Here is a 25,184-nt window from a genome sequence, read left to right on the forward strand (position 1 = left end):
AAACAGAGCAGAGGATATATAATGTTTTTAGATAATCGTTTTCTGGAAATGAGTAGGCCACCTTATTCTCAAAGGGTACCTTCACATTTCCACTGGGTTGAGCTGTAGCGCAAATGATGCGCTGACCAACCGCTTTGAATACATTAGTGTCTGAAGCGTTCTCCTGCCAATGTTCTACAAGCTCCCAGCGCATTTCATCGTGACGGACCCCTGAGGGGCATATCACTGCAAAATGTAATAAAAAAACATATCTATCCCATTTGAGCAACAGGAATGCAAATGAGGCATCAGTGGTTCATACTTCTGCTGTAGCATTTAAAAAATAAAGTTACATGACAGGGTCAGGAAAGACCCTGTTATGCAGTGAGCTCCTAATGCGCCTATTCAAAGCAGAACATGGGGTTGCCTTAGTTTTCTGTACATTTAAAAGTACATCCTGTTTGTAAATTCGGGATGCGCTTTTAAATGCGCAAAATGCCTAATGATTTGCACAGAGTTGAAAAGCACCATCTGAATGAGCGCATATAAGATGCATCCATTCAGATGTCCTTTGTGGATTGTACTGCTCTTATTTGTTTGGCAAAGAGTGATGAGATGTGCTAGTACACGTAATTAATTATGCCCAAAAAAAGTTTTAAGAACTTACCCGTTTGTCGCAGGTGTTTTTGCAAAATCGTTTTGAAACCGGTAGTTTTCATGGCATTTTGTGGATAAGCCAGAGGGTCTGCACACAGTACTGAGGACTGAGGTGCTTCGTTGAGTGACCCTCTGAGCAGAGGTACTTGTGGGGCAAACATTGGGAAATCGCACGAGCATAAACAAGATACTTGTATTGTGTGCACAGTTTTTGGCCTGGCCCTGCATGCTTCAACGGCAGACGTGTAGATTAGATTTTAGACTTTCATGCTTTGTAACAAGCACAAATAGTTTACAAACGTACCACGAATCAGGAACTTGGATAAAAGGATTGAGAAGCTTGTCGTTCGGAGCCCAGAAAAATTACCGAATTTGGTTGAGGGAGGGTGTTGGGGCCTTCGATATTCTGAGGAAAGATGTTATGTTTATGAAGTGCACATAATTGCCTTTTTTTGCTTTGCCTTACCTTTTCATAAAGAAAAGTATACAAAACAATTGACTGTCTTTTGGTTTACATGTGTTGGTATTATTGTGTTCACATAAGTACTGGGGGTTTCCTGGCGTAGTCCCATATCACCCATGTGGAGACACGCTACTAATAACCCATCTGAAACCCTTCAGGTGGTATACCCTTGTTGATACCACGTGTCCCTCCTGTTCCATACAGGGTTTCCAAGTTACTTTTATAGAAAAAGGAGCTGGCTAAAAAGGTTAAAGCTGGACATCATGTAGGGCTAAAAAGTCTTTATGGGATGTGATGAAGCAGTTTGGGCTGGACTGCCCCTATTGGGGTGGGACCAAGCCTAATTTGCATATGGTATTTCCCCTTTTGTAATGACTTTGCAGGTGAAGCACGATGGTCTGGAGGGTTGCCCAGAGCAATGCCAGAGGTTGAGATTAATTCTAAACCTTCCAGCCATCACCTTTTTTGTTTTGCTTAGTCACCCTGAGTGTGACGGCCATGCCCAGACGTGGGTCCCGAGCCTGCTGAGCCTAGAAACCCAAGCTACTCCTCACTGATGAGGCCCAACAATGCCGAAACATGTCTGGGGATGTTTGTGGTCTCGTTCAGAAGGGATGTGACAAAGCAGTTCGGGCTGGACTGCCCCTATTGGGATGGGACCAAGCCTGATTTGCATATGGTCTTTCCCCTTTTGTAATGTCTTGGCAGGTGAAGCACGATGGTCTGGAGGGTTGCCCAGAGCAATGCCAGTGGTTGAGATTAATTCTAAACCTTCCAGCCATCACCTCTTTTGTTTTGACCAGTGCAATTGATGCCAGTGCACTCACCTTTTTTGACTTGACAATTGACCTTGATTTGGCGCTAGGAGGGACAGCCCCATTACATGGGCTGTGCTGTGGCCCTGACACCGTGAAGTGTGAGCACGGTTCAGGATGGAACTTTGCAGTGGGAGTCAGTACTGTGAATGTGCTGCTGCTGGGGAAGGGAGGCGCAGATCTCCAGATAGCTATGCCTCCTTCCACACCCCAATCAGCAAAAGCTAGATAGAGTGAGGTGTTACACTTCCAACTAATGCCACTGGACATGCAAGAGTGTGACTGAGCTGATTGGCACAGCACTGGTGGAATATTATTGCTATTGTTTGGTCGACCCTGATGTTCTGTTACTATGCTTTTGAACTGCTCCCAATCAGATTGCAGTATTTTCAAAGTGCCCAGCCTTGTCGGTGGTATATTGTACCCCTGTCTGGGAAAACCAGACCTTAGTGTGCAGGGAAGGAAAGCAGAGTGTAATAACATAACAGGAAGGGAACGTGGGAAAGGAGGGTGCTGATGCAGAGAGGGAGTTAGGCAGGCAGGTAGAAATGCTTTAGTGTGAACGCATGTTAGACCACGATATATATGGACTATCCTCTACAGACATGTGACACAGAAAAGTACATGTTGCGTTAATATATGTTCAGGGTGCAAAATGTGCCATTGGCTAGTGATATATGACTCTTAGTAAGAAAGGGTGCATTTTGTGTTTGTATAGAATTCAGGTGGCGAGTGACTTTTGTATGGCTGGTGTGATGAATCTGGGAAATGTGTCCCTTCTTTCCAGGTGGGAGCCACCCCCGTTGAGGCTAGGGAGTTGAGCCCACACAGCAAACCCTCCCTAGGCGTGTGGGAAAGCAGGCCTTCACTGGGAGTGACTCCCTTCTAGGGGTCAACGACTTATATTCCTATCCCGAACTCCATATAAACAATACCCTGTCTGCCTTTATGGGAATAAAAACGACTGGTGCTGTTTCAGTTGATCCGCATTCAAAACACACAAACATGACTTCTCTAATGTTGCCGCAAGGTAATGCTGGAATCTTCACGAACTCAACAACTGATGGAAAACATTGTGACCCTTTTAAGTACGGTAGCAAGAATAAAGAGACGAGGAACCTTGAATGCAGGGAGAACAATCCTACGTAGAGGCGAGCCTCTGCAGTGAGAATTTCCTGGCAGACGGGTCCGCACTACACCACAGAGGTATCAGTGGCACGGAGGAACCAAGAGGAGAGAGAGACGACGGGAGGCTGGCATTGCAAAGGGTGAGACAGAGACGGAAGAAAGACAATCTTAATTGGTGGCATGACCACGCTGCAGCCATGGTGGGTCTGGGGCCTGCTAACAGACGCGGAGACCAGTAGCCAACGGAGGAACGATTCCTCTGCTTTCAGGGCAAGGACCGCTGAGTGGGCTGGGACAGGTAGGATACAGGAAGCAAATCCTTACCAGACCGTGACGCCGAACGGACGGGCAAACAGCTACGCCACAGCTGAGAAGCCACTCCACTGGAGCACTCCCAACAACAGTAACTTCACTAGGGTTGCCCAGGGGGGAGGGAGGCAAGCGGTACAAGGAGGAAAGACAAAATGACAAGGAGGGTTACGGGAGCCCTAGAATTCCAAATGGTGAAGTTTGGCAGAGTCCAAAGATACAACCACAAAAGTTAAACAAGTCAGAGGGGTCTGGAGAGTCCTAATGAATTAAGTGCTATTTTTCAACTTATGAACATAGGGGAACCTGGAGGGTTCAATCCGTCTATCCAAGGCAAAAAAAGAGTGGAAAGAAAACGACCAAGTTGGGGATGACGTGCCAAGAGAGTCATCCCTCCCCTTACACAAATTTAGATATTTGAGTTATATAAAAACCTCCAAGACATACAACTAGTGGACAGTAAACTACCAAGTTGGGGGGGAAGGACTAAGGGGATCATCCCTCCACTTAAAGGAACTTGAGTAATTTGATGTGTATCTAGATATGCAACTTGTTTGAGGAGCCTAAAGAGAAAGCTGAAAACTTTTTATGGTGAATTGTGAAGAACACTGTTTTGAGCTGTGACAAATACTCTGAGAGAGACCTAAATAACATTTTCCTGAGGGAAGAGGCAACTGTTCTGGCTTATTGGTATATTTTTTGTTCCTGAAGTGGTACTGCCAGATGGTGAATAGGTATTTGGACTGAGGACTCATTTTCTTTTCACATACGACAAGCACCTTTAGTTCATAGGCAGGGAAATCTTTCTTAGCGATAGGGGCAGATGGGCATTTTTCCATTTTAACTTAAATAAAGACCCTTGAAATTAGTTCCTTGACTCTGGCTACTTTTTCTGGTATTCCACACTGGCTAGTAGATTGCAACTTGAATTTTAGATTAGAGATTTAATAGTGTTTTGAGTGTAAGGGGCTTGAGAGCCTGCTCGGGATATCGCAGCAGATGTGTAGGCTTAAAATACCTGCAGCATCTATAGTACTGCAGGCAAGTTTCTGAATAGTAATTCTGGGATAGCCAAGGTGACTCGGGTGGAAAAGAGGGTGCAGGTTCTGACTTGCATACTGCTTACGATGCAATCATATGGGTGTATAATCGTGACACCTAAGGGAACCACATATGAGGCTCTTTAATGAAAACTATGATCCTTATTTATATTATTGGTTTTTCATAACCTAGAGCCATAGAATTCTCTTCCAGAGATAGGTGGCAAAGGGAAAGGTTATTTTTACAAAGTGTCCTGAACAATGGAGTTCAATGGTCCAATTCAATGAAATGGGCACACAATGTCTCACAATCCTTTCTTGATTTGTTAGTTGCTGTGTTGGTAGATGTGAACAGAAAATGTATACAACGCACACCTATGCTTGGATATTCTACTTGTGATGTTCAACTAGTTGATGTAATTACTAAACGGTATAAGGTGCAGGACAGAAAACACAGTCCTGGCACATGGACTGTACGAATATTTAGCAATATGTAACGCACCATAATGAGACATTTTGACTGATAATATGTAGCATGACTGCAAAAATATATACTCTTGTATCTGACACATTATCAAATAATGGTCCACTACAAGAGATCGATCTATTTTACTTTCAGATACTAATGTCTGCATATAAGAAAGAACACATCACATGATGTGTACTCTACCCATTTGCTTAACATGGATTAGAGAAATGGTAAGACACCATTTGAATGTGGATAGTCTTCATCTGTAATTAATAAGGTGATACTCAACATAAGTAGAGGTTTAGCAGTTTTGCCTTTCTACCTTTACATCTATGGCTATGCGTTCCCACCTAGAATGGGACCAACAAACCTATATGTACATGTATCAGTTACATTTCTTTACCCTTATTATTTTTTCTGCTGATCGATGGTTATATCGGTTGGGAGACACTTGAACATTGGTTATTGGCGACACACATACCACTAGAACATTTCTGAACTTCTTATTTAAAAGCTGATTCATCAATCTTATAGTGATTTAAATAATAAATGTATCTATATAAGTGACACATATTCACATTGGCTTTTTGTTGTTAAATTGCAGTAATCTTCATAGTACAGTACCCCTGATGAAGAGTATTATATCTCGAAACGCGTTGGGTTTCCCATTAAATCAGAATCTGTGAAGACCTGAGAGTGTTGGGAATTCTTTTCAGGAAGATCATCTGTTTGAATATTCACTTAATTGAGATAGTTTGGAAATGTTCTTAAACCACATGTTTAAAATGCACGTAGAAACAGTTTGGCTAGTTCCTGGCCCATAACAGTGTACAGGGGACACGAGTTCCCAAACTAGTGTTGGAAGATGTGAGAATCAAACATCATGACGGTAGTGTGCACACTAAAGGAAGGTCTGTATTCAGGAAGTGTGAACTCAGTCTACCGTGTAGACCCGAACTGTGGAGATATATAAATCTCCTAAAGAGCTTGGACCTCCATTTAATAGCACGTAGTGTTTGGCTGCATGAAGGGCTTGAGATGTGCTCCAGCTGACAAGGTAAACTGAATGTTTATTGACCCAGAATGACCTTTTATATTATTCCACGATGCAAATGCCCGAATAGTTATTCAGGGCTACCAATTCAGCAGTCCAGATGTGACCTGGTCTAAGGTAAACTGTGTGAAGGTGAACATAGTTGGAGAATAAAAGTGTAGGATGGACAGCTAAGGGTCTACCGACACAGTCTAGGATAGGTTGCAAGTCTGGCACCCAGAAAGAGCGGGGAATCATTTGATATTCTGGTAAGATATCATCTGAGGGTGCAGTCACTGCACCTCACAGCTCAGGCTCACTCTACAGGGAGCTGCACCTGTTACGTGACGTTACCACAAGGATATGACACATGCGTTTGCTTGTGCAGCGCTTTTTGCCACAATAAGGCCATCTCACATGACTTAGCAGGGGGGAATCTTTCAGGCTGCAAGCAAACAAGGTGAACAGTGCACCCAAAGATCAGCAGTAAAGGGCAACTTAACCAGCCAATGTGGATTGGTATGAAGCAGAGGTCAATGTCCACCAAAACAGACCTTAAGGATTTTTTGGGGCTGCCAGCTTCAACCCATATCAATAGCCGGCTACCGACTGTACCAAAACATTATCTGGTTGACATGGATTTAAATGCACAGTGTGTAAACCTAAAAGAATCACTGCATATATTTGCAAGCATTCAGTATCTCCAATGTTGCAAATATTTATCTAAAATATATTTTATAAAATATAAATCTAATTTCTTAATTTCATACACTACAACAAACAATTTATTCCGATCCATAATCTCAGTACTCTTCACATCTGTACAGTACTGCTATATCAAAGTGCTATAGTGCGCCCTGGAAAGAAAGTGCATAACATTTTTGTCAAACCGTTAACCCACAATCCACTTATAGACATTGCATATTTATCTAAATTCTACACATTTTTCTAAATAACACAATAAATGATATTGATCATTACAATTAGTGTGTGATGTTATTTGATCATTCTGCGACTTATGCTTTACATCGTTAAAAAAACATCCTCCTCTCTGTATTTAGCATCTATTCATGTACAAAGGTCTCTGCCTATTCTATAATTGTTTGTTTGTTTGTTTATTTTATTTGTAAGGTGCACCGAACCCAAAGGTATCTGGGCGCAAACGTTACAAGTATACTTTAAGCTTAAGGTTTACAGAAAATGTATACACATGAAACAAGTAGAAAGTATATAAAAGTTTACAAGGACAGATGGAAAAAGTGACACTACATTACATAAACGGATGGTGAACAGAGGAAGTAAAAATTGTGGTGATAAGCAGTAAAGAGAGCTAAGTTACATGATATATTCATATGTACAAGAAACAAACAGACGATTACAGATTCACTTGTAATTTGTTCTGAGCCAATTTAGCATATTACGCCTAAAATTATGGAATGATTGGTCCATTCTCAAGGAATATGGGAGTGCGTTCCAGGTCTGTGCTGCCATAACCGGGAAGCTACTTTCGCCAGATTTTTTTATTTGAATCTGAGGATGACCTGACAGAAGGAATTGACTGTTCTGGTAGGATGGAATGTAGATTTATTTTGACTATTCTCCCCGCCCGGTACAGCGGGGCGGCACTGTTGAGGCATTTGTAAGTTAGGGAGGCCTTTTTGAGCAGGATTCTGTCGCTGATGGACAGCCATTTGTTTTGTCTCCTCATTTCCGAGATATGCTCTCTGTTTGGGATGCTTAATGCAGTTCTGAGAGCGTTATTCTGTAAAATGTGGATTTTGTTGATAATGTACTTACTCGCACAGAAATACAAGGCATTGCAGTAATCCAGCTTCAAAAGGATAAGGGCATTTGCTAGGATGATGCAACTTTCTTTGGAAAGGAAAGGCCTATAGGCCCTAATTAGCTTACAAGTGTAGGCAGTTGCTGACGCCATCGTGTTAACTTGTTTACTTAGGGTTAAGGCAGAATCAAGGTAAAAACCTAGAGTTTTTGTGCACGTTATATGTACACGTTTCTGTGTGATTAGCACCTCTTATGCACAGACATTCTTCTGGGTCCTTTTTCTCTTCCTGGCTTCTAGTTCAGGAGCTCAGTAACTATATTTTCAACATGGTTTCTCATCTCTCTTTATTTGTGTCATAGGGCCTCATTACAAGTCTGGCAGTAGCCCTGCTGCTGCTACCGGAGGATTGCCGCCGGACTCGCAAATTTTACCGGCGCCTGGCTTGCCGGTAACACTGGGGAATTACAACCCTGGAGGTCTGGAAAGTCAGACACCAGTAAGTTGTAATTTCCCATTCCCATAGAGTGCCATAGGACTCTATGGGAATGGGGAACACCGAAGCACCGGCACCGTTAACAACGGTGCCGGTGCTTCCATGACTGTCTGCTGCCCGTGGCCGCTGTGTCTGGCAGGGTCCGGCCTGTCGGGCACAGCTGCTCCGACAGGCAGACTCATAGTTTGCCAGTCTGGAAACAACGGTGCCGGTAAGCTTATCGGCACCGTTGTTTCCGGACTGGCAAACTTGCAATAAGGCCCAAAGTCTCGTTAGGGAATACATTTCATGAACTTCCTTAACTGTTACTTAGTTGACTACAATTGGGAAACTTACTCTTATTTATACTGACCCTCAGTATGAAGCTCTAAGTGTTTTACTCCTGCCTCCAACACAGACTCACAGGCAACCTATACACCTTTTTACTGTTGTCATTGTCAGACAGCAGGTAAAGGGAGAGCCAGAGTGGCTCTTGGAAATTCCCACAGTATCCCTCCCTCCTCCATGCATCCACAGGCCTCAGACTATTTGAACCACGACATCTATATATAACCGCTTTCTTTACCATCACAGTGGACTTTCTAGCACTGTTAATTTGAAGGCTTCTCTGCAACAAAAAATTGGCACTGGCCAATTTTTTCAGTGGAGGGGTGTAAATATTTTCCCCGAATTGGCTTGATTGACCGAGTGCAGTGAGGGTACCAAATCAACCTTGGAATGTTTGAAGGCTTTGGGTGGTGAGATTTGGGGCGGTGGGGCGTTAATATGGCAAATCTTTACATGTTTTGCTAAGAAATTGGTAGAACATGATACAATTTACAACCGGTTCTGTAGAATACCATGAAAATAATTGGTAGATGTCAGGCCACCAACAGTACAAAAGAGTATTTTGTAACTGTAGAAGACGAGATACCCGCCCTCTCCCTAGTCCCTGCTTTCTTGACACCATTATATTGGGATGACAGACGAAGAGCCATGATGGGGAACCCATGCCTGAATCCTTGCAATAATCCTGTACCACGTCAAGTTTATGAGAAATGATATGCACTCAGACAACCCTTCAGGGTGTACCCGCAAGCTGACATAGTTGTAGAAAGTTACCAAGAAGTATGTACTTTGCAGAGCTATTGAAATGCAGCCATTAAAGAATGGGTGTGCTTTAAAACAAAGTCTGTCAACAACAAAAGAATGTCATATAGAAGATATAAGAACGTATGCTGAAACAATATGAAAATACTTAAGAATGACGGACGATGTAACTGAAGCACTAAGAGAAACATGTACTCCATGATGCAGTACTCACGAACACAGAAAAGAATGAAGTGACTCACTGGTCAATAACTGTAAATACGCTGAAAAGCAAGGTAGAAAGAATACATAGAAGCTTCCTTATGAGAGGTATATATTCAACGTTTAGGAAGACCATTAGAAGAAGATGGACGATGGCTTACGTCAATCAACCCAGCTACCTCAAAATACGAGCCTAGGATCTTAAAGCGGAAAGATGATGAAGTTGTTTTCCCTTGAAAAATAGAGGAGTACATTGGCTTGGAACCATGGATGCTATTTCGAGAGATGGAGGAAAAGCACAAAGCGAGTCTATGAGCAGACCATGTGCAAGGACATATTTCCCAAAGATTAGGATGAACAAGAACATTCACGGATGCCAAATATTGGACAAATAAAAGGCATGAAGTTTATATGGGATAAAGTGAGCAAGTCTCTAAATGCCAAGAGGAGCAACTGCACCCAGCATAATTTAATCAAATGGTGTTAAATGCACTACTGAAATCGACATGACGAGTATGTTATACCACGTGTATAGAAGTATCTCAGGGTGTGTCTCACAGACAAGAGACCGCCAATCAGGGATTAGCCTGCGTATTATCCATAACTATACATGTTCCCCTAATCCAATCCCACCCCTCGATAGGTTTTACAGTTTGCTACATAGGATGACGCATCTAGCATTGTATAAACTGAGTATAATCAAAAAGACATTGGGCCTCATTACAAGCATGGCGGTCTGGGAAGTATGGTACCGGTAAGCATGCCGGTACCGTACTTCCTGGACCACCATACTACGGGCTCTGCTCGCGGGAACCGCTTCACCTACCAGGTTTTTCCTGGCGGGTGTAACGGCACCCGCGGCAGAGCACGCCGGATGCACCTGCACAACTCTGCATGTGCCGGTGCATCCAACGTCCCCATCCCCATTCAGCCCTAGGGGGCAGAATGGGGTTGAGGAGGCCCTTGATTCCGGCACCCGAAAAATGGGCAAGTACCAGGTCCGCTTAACTCTGCATAACCTGGTTCTTGCCCATTCACTGGTGGCAGAAAAAATGCAACTCCGGCGGCAGCCGTGCCGTTTTTTTCTTTTTTTAATTTGTTTTTTTATAACTCAACACACAGGAGCATATATATTCACAGTACTTGTAGCTTCTCAAAATATATAAGGCACAAAAACCCCCGAAAGGGGTTATCTTGTAGCAGCTTATAGAGGGTAGAGATCTTTCCCCGGGCCGGCAGGTCGCTCACTGTTAGCTCTAGTGGAGTAAGGGGTCTTGTGGCCGCAGACCGGGTCTGGGGATGGGAGCACCAGTGCCTGAGTTGGGCGTAGGAGTATCTATCCGTCTCTGCCAGACGGATAGGGGAGGGGATAGGGGAGAACGCTGGATTGAGGAAGATTGGAGAAAGCGCACTCAGGCCTCCAGGGACGCCAGAATGTCTGCAGGCCCACTACCAAGCCTTTATTGATTGTTTCGTGGCCGTCAGTACTCCTGGCCAGCTCCGGCGTAAGGCGGTGGGAAGAAACGGGATGAAGCGGGGGGGAGAGGGAGGCGGGATTGCTCAATGTCCACCCATTTCGGGCACCCTGTGGCGAGCCCCCATGCCTGAAGGTGGGCCAGCTGCACTGCAATTTGGTATTTTCGGAGGTCGGGCACCCCCAATCCACCCAGTCGCGTGCTGGTCATCATCGATCTTCGCGGGATGAATGGCTGGCTGGGATTTCAGCAAAGAGAGCACCCTCGTGATCACTTCTCTTGCCCTGCTTTTGTTTTAATGCCTGCTCCTCTGCATGGGTGAATGGGTTGATGGGTGACAGGGCACCTCCCATCCATTCATTATGAGTGAGCTTCCCCAGATTTTCTTAACAGCCCGAGTTGTGATTCCAAAACACAAGAAGAATAACCTATGCATCTGTCTTGCAGATGACAACCAGAGAGACATAGCAATGGGAAGCAGCAAAAGCCACATTGGGCATGTGTGCGGATACTAACAAGAGGGTAACTCTACACGTTACCATAACCTTCTAGGATACAATACACCACCCAACAAGCAATCTAAGCCTTGGAAATGTACTTGCTGTGAGAATGTCTAGTAGAGGCCGCAGAGCCTTTCTGGAGTCATAGATATAAATGTTCTTTTAAAAAAACGACTTTCTTACAGTTAACTCACATAAACGTGTGCCAAATGTTTGCATAAATGGGCACAAGGAGAAGGCGGTACAGTGGGGGAGTGACCCAGATGCTTCAAGTTTGGAGGTTTGCAATGTAACAATGTATACTAAGCCTATTGCAACCGCAGTAGTCTCCCAGTGTGGAGGCTGGTCTGGATAAGAAATGCGTACTGTGCCCACGCCTGGGTTTCCAGACCTTGATCTGTGTTTGGAAGGTGAGAGGGAGGGTTGAGTGGTTATTGGGAGGAGGAAAACGCCTGAAAATGAGGCATAGCCTTGAGCAGAGCCCTAGAGAGGATCTTGAAGGGAGAGTAATTCACTTACCATTTCTGAATTTGGGTGTAAAGTGTTTTTAGGGAAAGAAAATGCAAGTCCCATTCTCAATGGGGGCATTTTATTGGTGAGTACAAATATAATTTAATTCTAAAACAGGTATATTTCTCTAATCCATTCTTCTTTGCACCTAGTAATTCGACCACATTTTAAAATGCATTTGACCTTAAAGTTCCTCTTTAGATCAGTCAGTAATAAAATTAGAGCTTCTTTCTGTTGGACTGATCTGCTGATACCACTCATCTGAACAGATCTGTGGGTGGGAAGAGGGGTCAGGATACTATGTGCCCATTGCCAATTTTTGTTGAGAGTATTTGCCTATTTTAGTTACAGAGTAAAAGTGGCTCAGAGCAGACGGCCGAACTACAGGGTTCGTCATGAGAACTGGTAGGCAGGAGAAAGACGATGGGGTAGGAGATTATTGTATGAGAGTGTCCAACAACAATAACTTCTATTTCCTAATGCTCAAAGTAGTAAAATCGGGCCTAGGCACATCCAAAGATGCCAACTATTTTTGAGGTAGTTAAGGGGGGGATGTGTGTATTTTTTTGCCAATTCAATAAAGCAGCAGAGGCTGTGAATTTGGTTATGTAATTGGATTGAGCTGTGTGCAAACAGTCTTGATCCCTACCATCTAGGGGTGGTCGCTGAGAAGGTCAAGGCTTCTGCAAGTTATGCATCTAAGTCTGAGAGGACTATGTGATAAAATTGGCCAGTAAAGAGACTATTGTAAAGAGACCCAGACAACCAAGGTGCTGCACTTGTTTAGCCACAGTTCTACCCTGGATGTTCCGTGTCCATGTGCAATTATGACAATATTTTGTAGGAGAGGTTAGCTACATATATGTAGATAAGTGGGTCTGTGTGGGATGAGCCTCAGCTAAAAGCTCCGAAATGGATCTAGCAGATTCGTACTTCTAATTTGATCTCATATAATTCTCCCAATAAAGGCTTTGCAATGTTCTGACAAATGGTAATGAAAAAAGGCCTGGAGTCTGGATGGTTTCATATTCCCATCAACATGAGCCAGAAAGGGTGAAAATGATCAGACACCCAGTCCAGAACTGATAAAGGGGAAACTGTGAGTGGTTCAAGGGGAATGTGTGGCCGGTTCAAGGAGGAGGGGGTTAGTCATATTCAATAGCACATAGTTATTGATTTATTTTTATGAATGGCAGCCCTACTGCCTAAACGGTTCCACATAGCTTGATCAAAAATAACAACAACCTGAAAAAAGAAAGGCTTAAACAGAAAGGTTTTCAGCTTTTTTTCAGAATAAAATATTATCCATCTTACAAAACTCTGCCAGAAAATGATTTCAAAGTTTGTTGGCCAGAACAGCACTACATCCTCCTAGTGCTCTTGACAGTTTGAAACAAGGAATGAACATAAGGTTGCAGGTAAGAGAGAGTTGGGGTCGGGAGGAGAACTGCCATTTGATTCATTGCTTAATATATGTGTCAGAGTGAGCAGTTTAAAAGATATTCTGCTCCCGACAGTCATCCAGTGCAAATCACAAAGGACCGGGTGGTATGAGCAAATCTGGGAGTACTGGTAACTATCCCAGTCAAGTCATTCTGCAAGACCTGACGTTGATGAATTGAGGATAACGGAGATCCTGCATACAAAGAACTGCAATAGTGTAACCTGGAGGCCACCAGGGCACAGGCCAAAATGGTAGCGTGATGTTAGGAGAAGTGGCCTAATTTGTCTAAGGAGAATCAGATAATAGTTTGCATTTTTTAATGTTAGATTTATCTCGGGCCCCGGCGATAAAGTGGTGTTGAAAGTCATACGAAGAGATTTGACCTTAGTTTCTACCTTAATGGTGTGCTCCCCTAGTAGGAAGTCTGGGTATGTCGAGATGGATTTTGACAGAGAAATAAACTAATACGGTTTTAGTCTTAACCAGTTTAGGGTGATACACGATTCAATACATCTTAAGATAGTTTGAATATGTATAATGTTGGTATGGGTGTCTTTGGTTGAGGCAAAAAACAAGCTCAGTATCGTCAGTCTAATTTTGGAATACATCAATAACCAAACATGACCGAGGTGAGGTCCCTTATATGCAGAAGAGAATCCTTAATATTTAGGATTAGATTCTAGGGCCGTTTCGATGCACCTACTCAGACGAAATCCATATTGTCGATCGCCCAGAAGTTGGTATGATTCCATTTGAGCTTGTAACTGAAGAGAGGCAGGTAGATCTAAAATCTTAAGTAGAAATTGGTTATTTGTGATAGAATAACTGGCACACTCATTAGGATCGAAGGAAGGCTTTTTCAAAATGGGTGTGACCAATGCCTGTTTGAATTTATCAGTTACTGTTCCCTCACTAAAGGAAGAGGCGACGATACGACTGATCAGCGGTCCAAGGGAACCGATGTAGTCTTTAATGGTCCAAGCTGGAGAAGGATCACCTGGGTCCAGAAGTGGTTTCAAGGCTGGCAAGAATGGTCTTAATATCATGGTCCGAGACTGGAAGAAATTTGAATAATATGGGTGGTTACTACAAAGAACTCCAGAAATGGGAGCTGACAAGAAGGGTTGCCATCATTAAGCTTAACCTCATTCATAAGAATGTACGAGTTAAAGCAATCTCTAATATTCAAAGTTTTGCTTTAAAAAAATATCTGCATTTCATCAGGCCAGGAGGGAGGGTAATTCCCAGGACTGGAACGAGATCATGCATGTTTTTTATTGTTAAAAGTTTATTTGAAAACGTTCATTGGTAGAGTTAGTTTCAGATAAAATGGAGAGAACATTTAAGAAAGGTGCATTGGTAAAATGAGGTTGAGTGTGATGTGGTGAACCAGAAGAAGGACTTGGGCTACAATGGGTCATAATTTAAGGTTGTTCATTACAAATAAAATAAAAATGCCTACCAGACCGTATCGCTTTGACGGAAATTCCCTACCTTCTAAAACAAAACTAAGGATGCTTGTTTAAGTCCAAAATAAATAGTCTGGAGTCCAAATCCTAGTTAACCAACTCCCCCTACCACTTCAGAAAATCTAACTAAAAGAAAAAAGGAAGGCTTGAACAATAGCCCCGTACTGGCTTCTGCCTGGTCCAACTCGTAGAGGACTTACTCTCAGTCTTCTAAGCTCCTTTAGAATTTAATGACACAGATCACAGTTTTTCTTCCTCCTTGGAAAAGAAGAACTCAAGTTCTTCCAGGATCACTTTAAACACACTTCTCTGTCTCTCCCCTTCGTGGCACTGGGACTCCTCAAAGTCCTGTGGCTCTTTGGTAGGTGTATTAAGTTTCAATAAACGTAATAAATATAGGATGTCTGCCCATTCGGGTATTGCAGGTTCCTGTTACATAATTAACTTTGCCAGCTTTGTTGCAGGGTGTTCATACTCCTTTCAGTGTGTTCCATGTAGGATGTATGCCCGTCCGATTTTATCAGTTCCTCTATCCTTTGTCGGCTTTCCCAGCTGTGGCAAAATGCATGTGTTTCTCTTTCACTCCTTTTTACATAGTGTGTGCCTGTTCTGTTCTCTTAGGCTCTAGTACTGTTGGCGGCTTCTCAAGTCTTGATATACAGTGTTTGTATCTCTTTTCATTCCTTTTCAGGTGGGTCGTGTGCCTATTTCAGTCTCTCAAGACTCTCGTACCTTTGTCGGTTTCAGCAATCTTGGAAACCAAATTTCATAGTCCTCTCTGGCCTTCTCAATTTGGGAGTGTTTGCTTCCGTGTCTGTATTCATCTAGGCAGCAAGGGCACTTGCTATGTGGAGCCTGGGGACACAGGCTCCTTTACTTTGTCTGGCCTCAGTGCCGGTTGCCAGGTGCAAGGCCCACCACTGTTCTCCAGTGGTTGCACCACCATTGAGGATGGTTGTCTTCCCATCTCTGTTCCTTTCCTGACTGGAGCCTCTTGCTCGGTCAGAGCACCTGCCTTTCAGCCTCCAGCTAGTGGGTCTTGCTTCTCCAATGCCACCGCTGGTTCCGCAGCTTGGCATAGCTCTGCCCCTCCAGGACGTCGAGGCTCGCCTATGCATAGTGATGACTCTCCTCCCTCCGCTCCGCTCTTATGCACGTTATCAGAGCCAAGAGATGTGTGTCCTTCTTTGATGATGGCATTTAGACGATGTGGAGCATTACCTGAAGCCAACAGACTGAAAGAAGGGTCTTGGTTGGTTATAGTCATAACAGGAGATACCAAAGTCTTTCCAACACCCATATAGGCAGAAGGTGCATTTTGGACTGGGAGTTCCCTATTGGAATGGGAGTCCTTGTCCCCAAGAGGGGGGGTCACTCCCAGTGAAATCCCACTTGCCCAAACCCCTAGGGAGGGTCTTTCTTAGTGGACTCACCTCCCTAGCCTCAAAGGGGGGGCTAGAGGGCTCCTCTCTTGGGAGAAGGTATGAATTGTCCAGATTTATCACAGTATATAAATGCTTTAAGGTAGATTGATAGCTTGCGTAAATCATAGTTGTAGAGTTCTGAAGTTCTTATAAGGAAATGTCTCCTCGGGTGCAGCCAGAGTTAAATGAGAACCATATCTGAGAAGTGTGACAAGTGTGCAATCTGGGCGGTGGCCAAACGCTGATCTTGGTGGATGATGTGTGGGTAGACAATGCGAGGAACAGACAGACACAAAGTGACAAATTAGACTAATCTGTTTCATTCAGCAGAACGCCTGATATCTATGACAACTGTAATAGGGGTATGGCCTGGCATGCTAACAAGATGGCTCCCTGAGTGCCTTCAGAGCCAATGGAGATCAAAAGCCTGTGAAAGTGCGGATCAAGATGCATATTGCCATGTCTGCCCTGTTGTCGTCCCTGTGATGATCCCGTTAGTTGAGGGATTGTACTTTATGGTCCTCAGTAGAGTGTTTGTGTGGGTGATTTGAGGGCTATCTGTCTGGTGACCTCTCGTTAGGCTGGCCTGCGGTCCCAGCCATGAGGCTTAGCTGAGACAGAGGGTGCTATTGGTGGGGAGGGTCCCCACCCTGATATATTGAGCTTCACTCAGATCACTGGAGGCCCACACTGATCTCCTTGAGACCAGGCAGGAGGATGCATAAAACCACTCTTGCCGAAATGTGGGGTGCCAACCGAAATAGGTGGTGCTGACTTGGCGCACTATATGAAAGATCTCCTTCACTTGATGAGGTAGTTGAACTGGACAGGACTCATCAGACCCGCTCCCCTCGGCACGCTCTGCAAGATTATGTTCCTGATGTGCTCACCAGGGTTAATTTCTACACTGTCAAGGAATGTATAATGGCGGCGAGCAGGCAACCTACTGAGATTAGCTTTTTGGGTATGAAAATTGCCCTAAATCTAGACCTCGCTGGCTCAACACTGGCCAAGTGGAAGAATCTGAGGCCATTGACGGAATAGCTGCATGAGAGGCAGATTCCTTATAGATGGGCATTGCCTAGAGCTCTTTTATGATTACTTACAGCTTTTTTATTCACCTATTCGGAGCAGAACTGGGCCATTAAAACTATGAAGGAATTTGAACAGCTCTTGGCGCCCAGCGACCATGAGAACCCTTTCCTTGGAGAAGCAATCGTAATCATGCACCATGCAGAGAACCTCTAGGGTTGGCCCTAGGATCAGATTTGGAAGAAGCCTAAATCCAGAGGTTTCTCTGGAATCAGAAAAACCCGCTCTGAACCACTTGATGGTCGAGTCTTCTAATGATCAACATTTTGGGTTTAACTCACTTGAGTTTGAATACCATTTGATAGCTGCATTTCTGCTGGGTACTATGTTGGGTGGTTCAAACAGTGTTCTTGAGTATACGGGTGTGGGTAAAATAGAACGATAGAGCATTGCTGCTCCTAGCTCCGGTATCGCCTCAATATTGTTTGATTGTTACTTTAGTTAATAACGAGTGCTGGGTATCATACTTCCGGAAGTGGGATGGGGTGGTGGGTAAAAGGGAACGTTATCAGTGAAATGGTAGGGAGACGGACAGGGCATGGATATGCTGGAGATATGACATTTCATTCAATTTGAGTGATGTTTATGTGATAGTGATGATTAGTGAACCTCATGACAGACCCACTGAATGTGAAATGAAAGACTTCCTATGCATGCTAACCTTGAATGTCCAGGGTCTAAAGTCAAATATGAAGAGGAAATAATTTCTGTCTAAACTGTATGACATGTCGGCTTCAGGATTTTCCTCCAGGAGACTCACTTGCTGAGAATAGATGAACATAGATTATCACATAGGTGATTTCTTCAACGTTTCTTTGCTACAGTGGGGGGGAGAGGAGTTGCTATCCTGATTGCTAGGACAACCCCCTTTGTTAAGGCTAAGAGTTTTTTTGTGACCCTAATGGAAGGTTCCTAGGTGTTAAGGGCCATCTGATGGGGCCATATGTTTACGCTGATCACCTTATATGGTCCCAATGACAAACAAGATCTGTTCCTGGCTGACTTCCTGTCCCAGACTTCAGCCTTCGCTGAAGGTACAGTGATAATGGGGGTGGGGGGAGATTTCAATCTCATTTGAAATCCGGATTTGGATACCACGCTCCCACCTACACAAATAGATTACAGAAATGCAATAGCCATTGTAGAGGAGGAGCCAAGTACCCTTACTCCAACTGCCCCGCCTCTATTACCTCTAGAGTGGGAACCAAAGTAGGTGATGTATGCAGAACAATTGAACCAACAAAGAGCAGAGGATGGACTCTGTGCAGTACCCATAAGAATACCCGTACGTAAGAGAATCTGGGAAGCGAGGTACCCAATGAGAAAACCGTACCTGCATACAAGACAATATGATGGCCATTTGAATGAGATTCGCGAAGAAGAGAGATATGCATGTAATATCTATCCAAAAAGAGGCAATTTGCTCCAGATTGCCAGATGGAAGGTTAAAAAAACATGCCTTTCCCTTTTATGTATGAAAAAGTAATATTACATGCATATCTCTCGGCCACTACCAGTGGTGTTAATGATGATGATGTGCACTATTATGGAGGGCTCAGCTCCTGCAACATGCCCAATGTTTTTTCTATATGTACTTTTGCAACCACTTTATATTTATTTATGTGCTTATGTTTGTTTACTTTACAGTGGGTTTTTTTGTCAAATAAGTACGGGTATCATGAAGTACTCAACACCACCAAGTTGTTCCATTGCTCTTTTTTCTCCTGTCCTGAAGACTGCTACACCTGCAACAACAGACAACTGTTTTGTGGATTGCCTGATTTTTTAGGATGCTTTTAGCCAAAACATATGTTGACTCTCACAAAAAGAATGTCTCGATGGTCACACTTCCTGACTTGATTCACCTGGATCAGGCAGGCTTTATTGTTAAAAAAAAAAGTGCACATAATATTAGGAGGTCACCTCATCATAGGAGTGGGTGAGCTGAGAAGACTTGAGATGGGTGTGATCTCACTGGATACCCATAAGGCTTTTGATCAACTAGACTGGGAACATCTTCGAATTCTCTTCCAGGATAGCGGATTTGGGCCGATGTTTCTGCAATATCTTCCTGCTAACTATGATGCCCCAACTACCAAAATTTGGGTTAATGGGAAATCGACGCAAGCTATCTCGATCACGGGAGGCACGAGACTGGGGTGCCTGTTATCCCCTTTGCTGTTTGCTCTGACTGTGGAGCCATTTGCTAAACCGGTTAGGGATAACAGAATATTATGGATATAACGAAAAAGGACTAGGAATGCAAGCTTTCCCTTTATGCCGGCGATGTCTTGGTCATGGTTATGGATGTTGCAACATCTCTGGTTGCACTTATGGATGAGTTTGCGAGATTTGGAATGGTTTCCGAGTTCTCTTTATATTACACAAAGTCCTGAGGCTTGGCTATTTCGATCTCTCACAAAATTGAGTAATCGTCATCAAATTCATGTCCTATAAAGTGAAAGCATGATGAGATAGATTACCTAGATGTCAAGATCCCATCTGATGTTAAGGCCCTTTATAGGCTTAATCTTCCCTCCTCTGTTCACGGAATTAGCTGATTCACTAGACCATTGGAATACCCAGGAAATATCTTGATTAGGTTGTTTTACCATCACTAAGACGCATGTGCTAACCAAGCTGCTATACCATTTTCTTCCTCTCCCCGTATGCACTGATGTTGGTAGCTTTCACGCTCTTCAGAGTAAAATATTCTCTTTTACATGGAAGGGTAGAAGAGTTTGAATCTCAAAATGGGGCCTGTTGAGAAATGCTAGATCAGGCGGGCTATGGGATCCAGGTATTTTCTGATATTATCTTGCTGCACAATTATCACATGTGTTTTCATGGGGTCAAATGCCAACCCATCCTAGACGGCTTCACACAGAGAAAAACCTGACTTCGGTCCTTCTTGTACAGCTCCCCTTCACAAATGCTAGGCAATATCCTAAGGATTTCCTCCTCTTGCCATCAACAAAAATGAAATGTTCAGCAGCTACGTCACTGGGCCTATAACTCTGATGTGAAGCGAAGGACAACCAGGGCGTTATGTGCACTAGAGCTTACCTATCTCTCTGGCTTGACGAAAGTGATATTATCTACACTTTCTAAGCTCCTAGATCGTTTTGACCCCCAAGAACACATGCCTAACATAGTAAAGTGAGAGCAAGATCTGTGTCAAAACATCAAAGATTAATCCTGGGGTGGTATCTGGGCTAGGAATCTCCGGCTCTCTCGCTGCACTACTAATAGGGAATGGCAACTAAAAGGGTTCTATAGGAGGTATTTGCCCCATGAAAGGCTTCATTAAATGAATTGGTTGAACCCTACTGTATGCTGGAGGGGATGCAATAAGAGTGGGACATTTCTGCATATGTGGTGGTCATGTGCTAGAGCATGTTACTTCAGGAAGGAGGTACTCTCCTATATCAAATAGATTACAGGTGTTATTTGCCGCTGGAACCACTAATTGCACTTTTGGGGGATTCGGGAGGTGGGATCTATTCGCTGGGAAGTATTGGGGCTACCCTCATTACTCACTTCCTACTTGCAGCGAAAATCACAATAGCACGAAGCGGGAAGGTGCCTGAAGGACCAAACATACAAATGTGGATGGGCAAAGTTTGTGAGATTATTCCTGTGGAACAAATCACTGCTCTATCATTGGGACTGTATGCAAAGTATATAGAGATCTGGCTACCATGTATTAAGCAGGTTAACAATACACTCCCTATTGTTTATGAGCCCAATTTATTCAAATATCTAGCTTTGCTGTGAGTGGCGGAAGGGGCAAGAGGTAGAGTACTGGGATGTACGATGGTTAATACGAGTAGAGCTACTGTCAATCTGATCAATCAGGGTAAGGGTTGTGATTGCTCGACACATAAGTGACTCATGTCCAAATTAAGTTTTGACTGGAAGCATTTTATGTCATCTATCTGTCGATCTTGCTTGACCATTAAATAAAGTGGTTGGAAGAGAACTGTAGCAAAGGGTGACAAGCAAGCAGTCTGTGCCAGTGCGGTGGCAGGAGTAGGTATCACCTAATGCTATTGCATTCAAGTGGTGTATGTGAGAGGTTAAGATAACACCTGTGGCCAGAAGCGCTGTAAATACGATTAGCTGTGTGATGTTTTTATCTGAGTGTCCTGTGTTGGTGGAAGCTGAAACCTTGGTGATTTGTAATCCCCATATCATGATGGATTTTATTAGTGTGTATATATCACCACAATTGGAGCATCTGAGTACAGAGGCCCAGGATCCAACGTGTCCAAATTATGATTCTTTGCAAAATGTACCTAAACAATTGAATCAAGAGGAAAGGTTTGATGATACTCTCTGCTAAACAATATACATTAGAAATAAGATTCACACTTGGAATGAGAGGATAATGGTTTGTGGTTTGATGGGCCCTATATTTATAAATCCTACATTTACTGATGAAATAAGATTGTGCAATCGAATGGCTTAATCATCATGAGAGCAGTTGAAGGAGAATCCACTGTAAAAAGGACAACTGATAGTAGGAGGAATGATAATGGGCAAATATCAATGATAAACATTGTATGTACATCCATTGTCAATCTATGTGCAACAATATATAACCAGAAGATTCAACAAAGAGAATTATTAACTGAGCTTATGGACTTGTTGACAGAGAAGAAAATAATGGATACAATGATCAAGGATGACGATTTTGGAAGATCCTACATGATGATGTACTAGGATCCCTGATGCAAGATATTGAAGCTCCAGCAGATTTAGAGACTAACAACAGTAGGGTGGTACCTGTTCATGAACAAGTAATGACGCGCAAGACGACGCAGAGCAACACAGGGTCGATCCCTGGGTCCGCGCTTAGAAACCTCTGGGTATTAAGCATGTTATAATAATGACACACTAGGAAATATCGGAGCTAGAGAACTAGGTTTTATGGAAGTTAGACAGGCAAGAATATCTTCCATGGGTGCCAATCCAACAAAAAGAAGAAAAGTAAACATAAAAAAGAAATCATGTAGTCATCAAACATAATTGTAGGGTGAGCGAGAGGGAGAATCTGGATTTAATGGCTAATAATGCAGGTCAGCTTGAATTGAAGTAAAAGTAGACAAAGGTAAGCAAACACAAGAAATCACATGCAAATAAATAATAAAACAGCTACAGGCTTGACACATATGATTCATATGCGATCAAAAGTGTAAAAACAAATAGACTCTATTCCAGCAAGTGCATGAAGAAGCCAGGTATGAATCCATAGAATGATGGTGATAATTGTTATAATAATGAATGGACTCAGACCTTAGGAATACTCTGATGGAGTCCTCAGTAAACTAGCTGAATCAGGAGGGAATAGGTAACAACATGACCTTGTTACATGTGCTCTGCCCAGAAATTCAGATGCGTGCTTAAAAGAATACTACAACCAAAAAGTAATCAACGTCAAGGATTATAACTATTACATGTCTTTTGTCAGATGATGAGGATTTGTATGCAATAAATCGAACACTAAAGCTTAGTATACTAAATACTATCCCTCCCTCCAGTGTTATACATTCTTTAGACGTTGAACTAGGGGAACAACTGGACAATGAGTGTAACATTATTTCTAGTACAACCTTTAAATCACATATGGTCCTAAATCTTATAAATCTATTTGTAGAAACATTGTAGAGAGCTAGATCTAGTTATGATTGTAAGATTATTCCAGAAAATAAACAAAGAGTAATGGCAATCGAAGTAAAGATTAACAATGATATGGACATGTATTAGACAGATTTAAGACAGAAAGTACAGGTAGACATCAAGGTAAAAGGCTGATATGGAAACGTCCCATAAAGGGATACCTGGAAGCTTAAATATCGGTTACACAAAAAATGGAGGGAACATTTTGTAAATGGTTACCAGCAGCTTAGCAATTAAAACAAATAACTTGTCCCTGACAAAAAGAATGGTTGTATGTTAATGATATCCTGTAATCCACGGAACCATCATTTAACAGAATTTGATAAATCAATGCAAATAAAAGAAAGCTGACTTCTGTGCATTTCAAGTAACCGGAGTAATGAGGGATGTTAAGAGTTGTATATGTGAACATCACAAATGTTTGAGTTTTTATACCTTTTATTGGACAATGTGAAAACTTGATGTTGAGATGAAAGATATTATAGTTCCAAATAACTTCTTCGTCTGATGGACTTTTCCCATCTGATGAAGTAGTTCTTAGTGAATTTGAAAGTTAATGCCTTATTCCATCTATGCATAATAGCTCCAGTTAGTCGAATAAAATGTATCAAAACTCACATTTTTGTTAAATGCAGCATTGCAGCATGCAGTATCTTAATCACAATTTTCTGTTTCAATCGACATTACAATAATCCAGCAATTCTCTGAATATCCCAGCAAATCACCTTCCAATCCAGTTTTCCTTCCCAATGATCACATCGCTTCCAATCTCATGCACCCTCTCTTCAGTTCATTATTCTAGGGCAAAGTTCTTGAGAAGGGTGGGCATGTGTGTTAGCACTGGGTAATTATTACCAAAGTTAAGTATTGGGGCTGATATGTCCAGAAACTGATGCAGTCGATTCCCCATGATAGCCGTCACCTTTTCTGCCACCAGAATGTCACATATTTTGACCCACCATGTTGCCGCAATTAGACCCTCTTTTGACTTCCAACCTTGTGCGATTATGATTTTTAGGGCCACCAACAGGTGGGTGAGAAGGGTCTCTGTAGAACCTGAGTGAGGATATGCCTCCTCCAGAGTGGCACCCAGGGGAACAATCAATGGGTTCTGTTATATAGTGACTGTCTGTGTTAGTCTGCCATATGTGAGTGTGTGATGTCGCATGGAATGTTGTTGGGTGAATTATGGAACGCTGATCTGAGGGTTCCATACTGAGGCAGGCAGTTAGAGCTCCCCTGCCTGGGTGATGGGGCCAGTGCTGGTAATACTCCATACTCCTGTATTTACTTCCATGTAACTGAAGTGTCTTGAATAAACCTAATATATAACATAAGTTAAGCCTGCAAGTCACTTCGCAACATTGGCGACGAGGATGTCTTTAAAGAAAAATCTGCGCACAAGAAGAAGCTGAAGTATGAAGGAGCCTGCTGCGGGGGGTGCAGGAGACAGGAGGACAAAGCAGGCATCAGCACTGCCCCCACAAGACAAGTAAGAACCATCACCCAGGGCTAAGGAAGAGGGGAGGAGGAAGAAAGCCCCATATCCTGAGGGATCAGCTGCCCAGAAGCTGGAGGGAAGAGCTGGGTCCAGGGGCTGAGTAAGAGAGCCCCATATAGGTGGGATCAAGAGCGCATGTTGGAGACAATGCTGGGTTCCAGGGGCAGGCTGAAGAGAGAAGCTGGGCCATCATGGGAAGCCCAAGAAAGCTAAGCCTCTAAGGTGAAGAAGTTTGATTGAAGTGGAACATGTTAAAGTAAAAAGGGAAGTAGGTGCTCTTTTTTTATTGCAAAAAGAAGTGATGATTTCCCATAGCTGTAGAAGGGAGAAGCGTTCTCTTAAGGAAATAAAAGAAAAAAAAGGGGGGACTTGGAAGTGGCAAAGCAGGCCAAGGGAAGGCTCCCCATGGTGGAGGAATATTAGCGAAAATATAACTTTGCATTCAGTCCCCAGTTTGAGATACTACGAAGCAACGGTTTCTCACCGCGTGCGAGCGGCGGTTGAAATAATAAAGCTCTGTATGCTGCTGTGGTCTGAGACCAAATGATGACGTCGCTCAGAATGCAATGTGTGCTGGCGACGGGCACAGCGTAGCGAGAGCGTCACTCCTGGATGTGAAGCAATG

At 43.2% G+C, this 25,184-nt stretch overlaps 1 protein-coding gene across 1 annotated transcript in view; it reads right to left on the reverse strand.

Moving 5' to 3' along the window:
• AFG2A (AFG2 AAA ATPase homolog A) overlaps positions 1-25,184 on the reverse strand; it is a 2,695,729-nt gene that overhangs the window by 284,185 nt on the left and 2,386,360 nt on the right. The gene's annotated exons all lie outside the window — the stretch shown is intronic.

This window comes from Ambystoma mexicanum, chromosome 6q (assembly GCF_040938575.1).
Source record: "Ambystoma mexicanum isolate Mex_15411 chromosome 6q, UKY_AmexF1_1, whole genome shotgun sequence".
Taxonomy (NCBI): Eukaryota; Metazoa; Chordata; class Amphibia; order Caudata; family Ambystomatidae; genus Ambystoma; species Ambystoma mexicanum.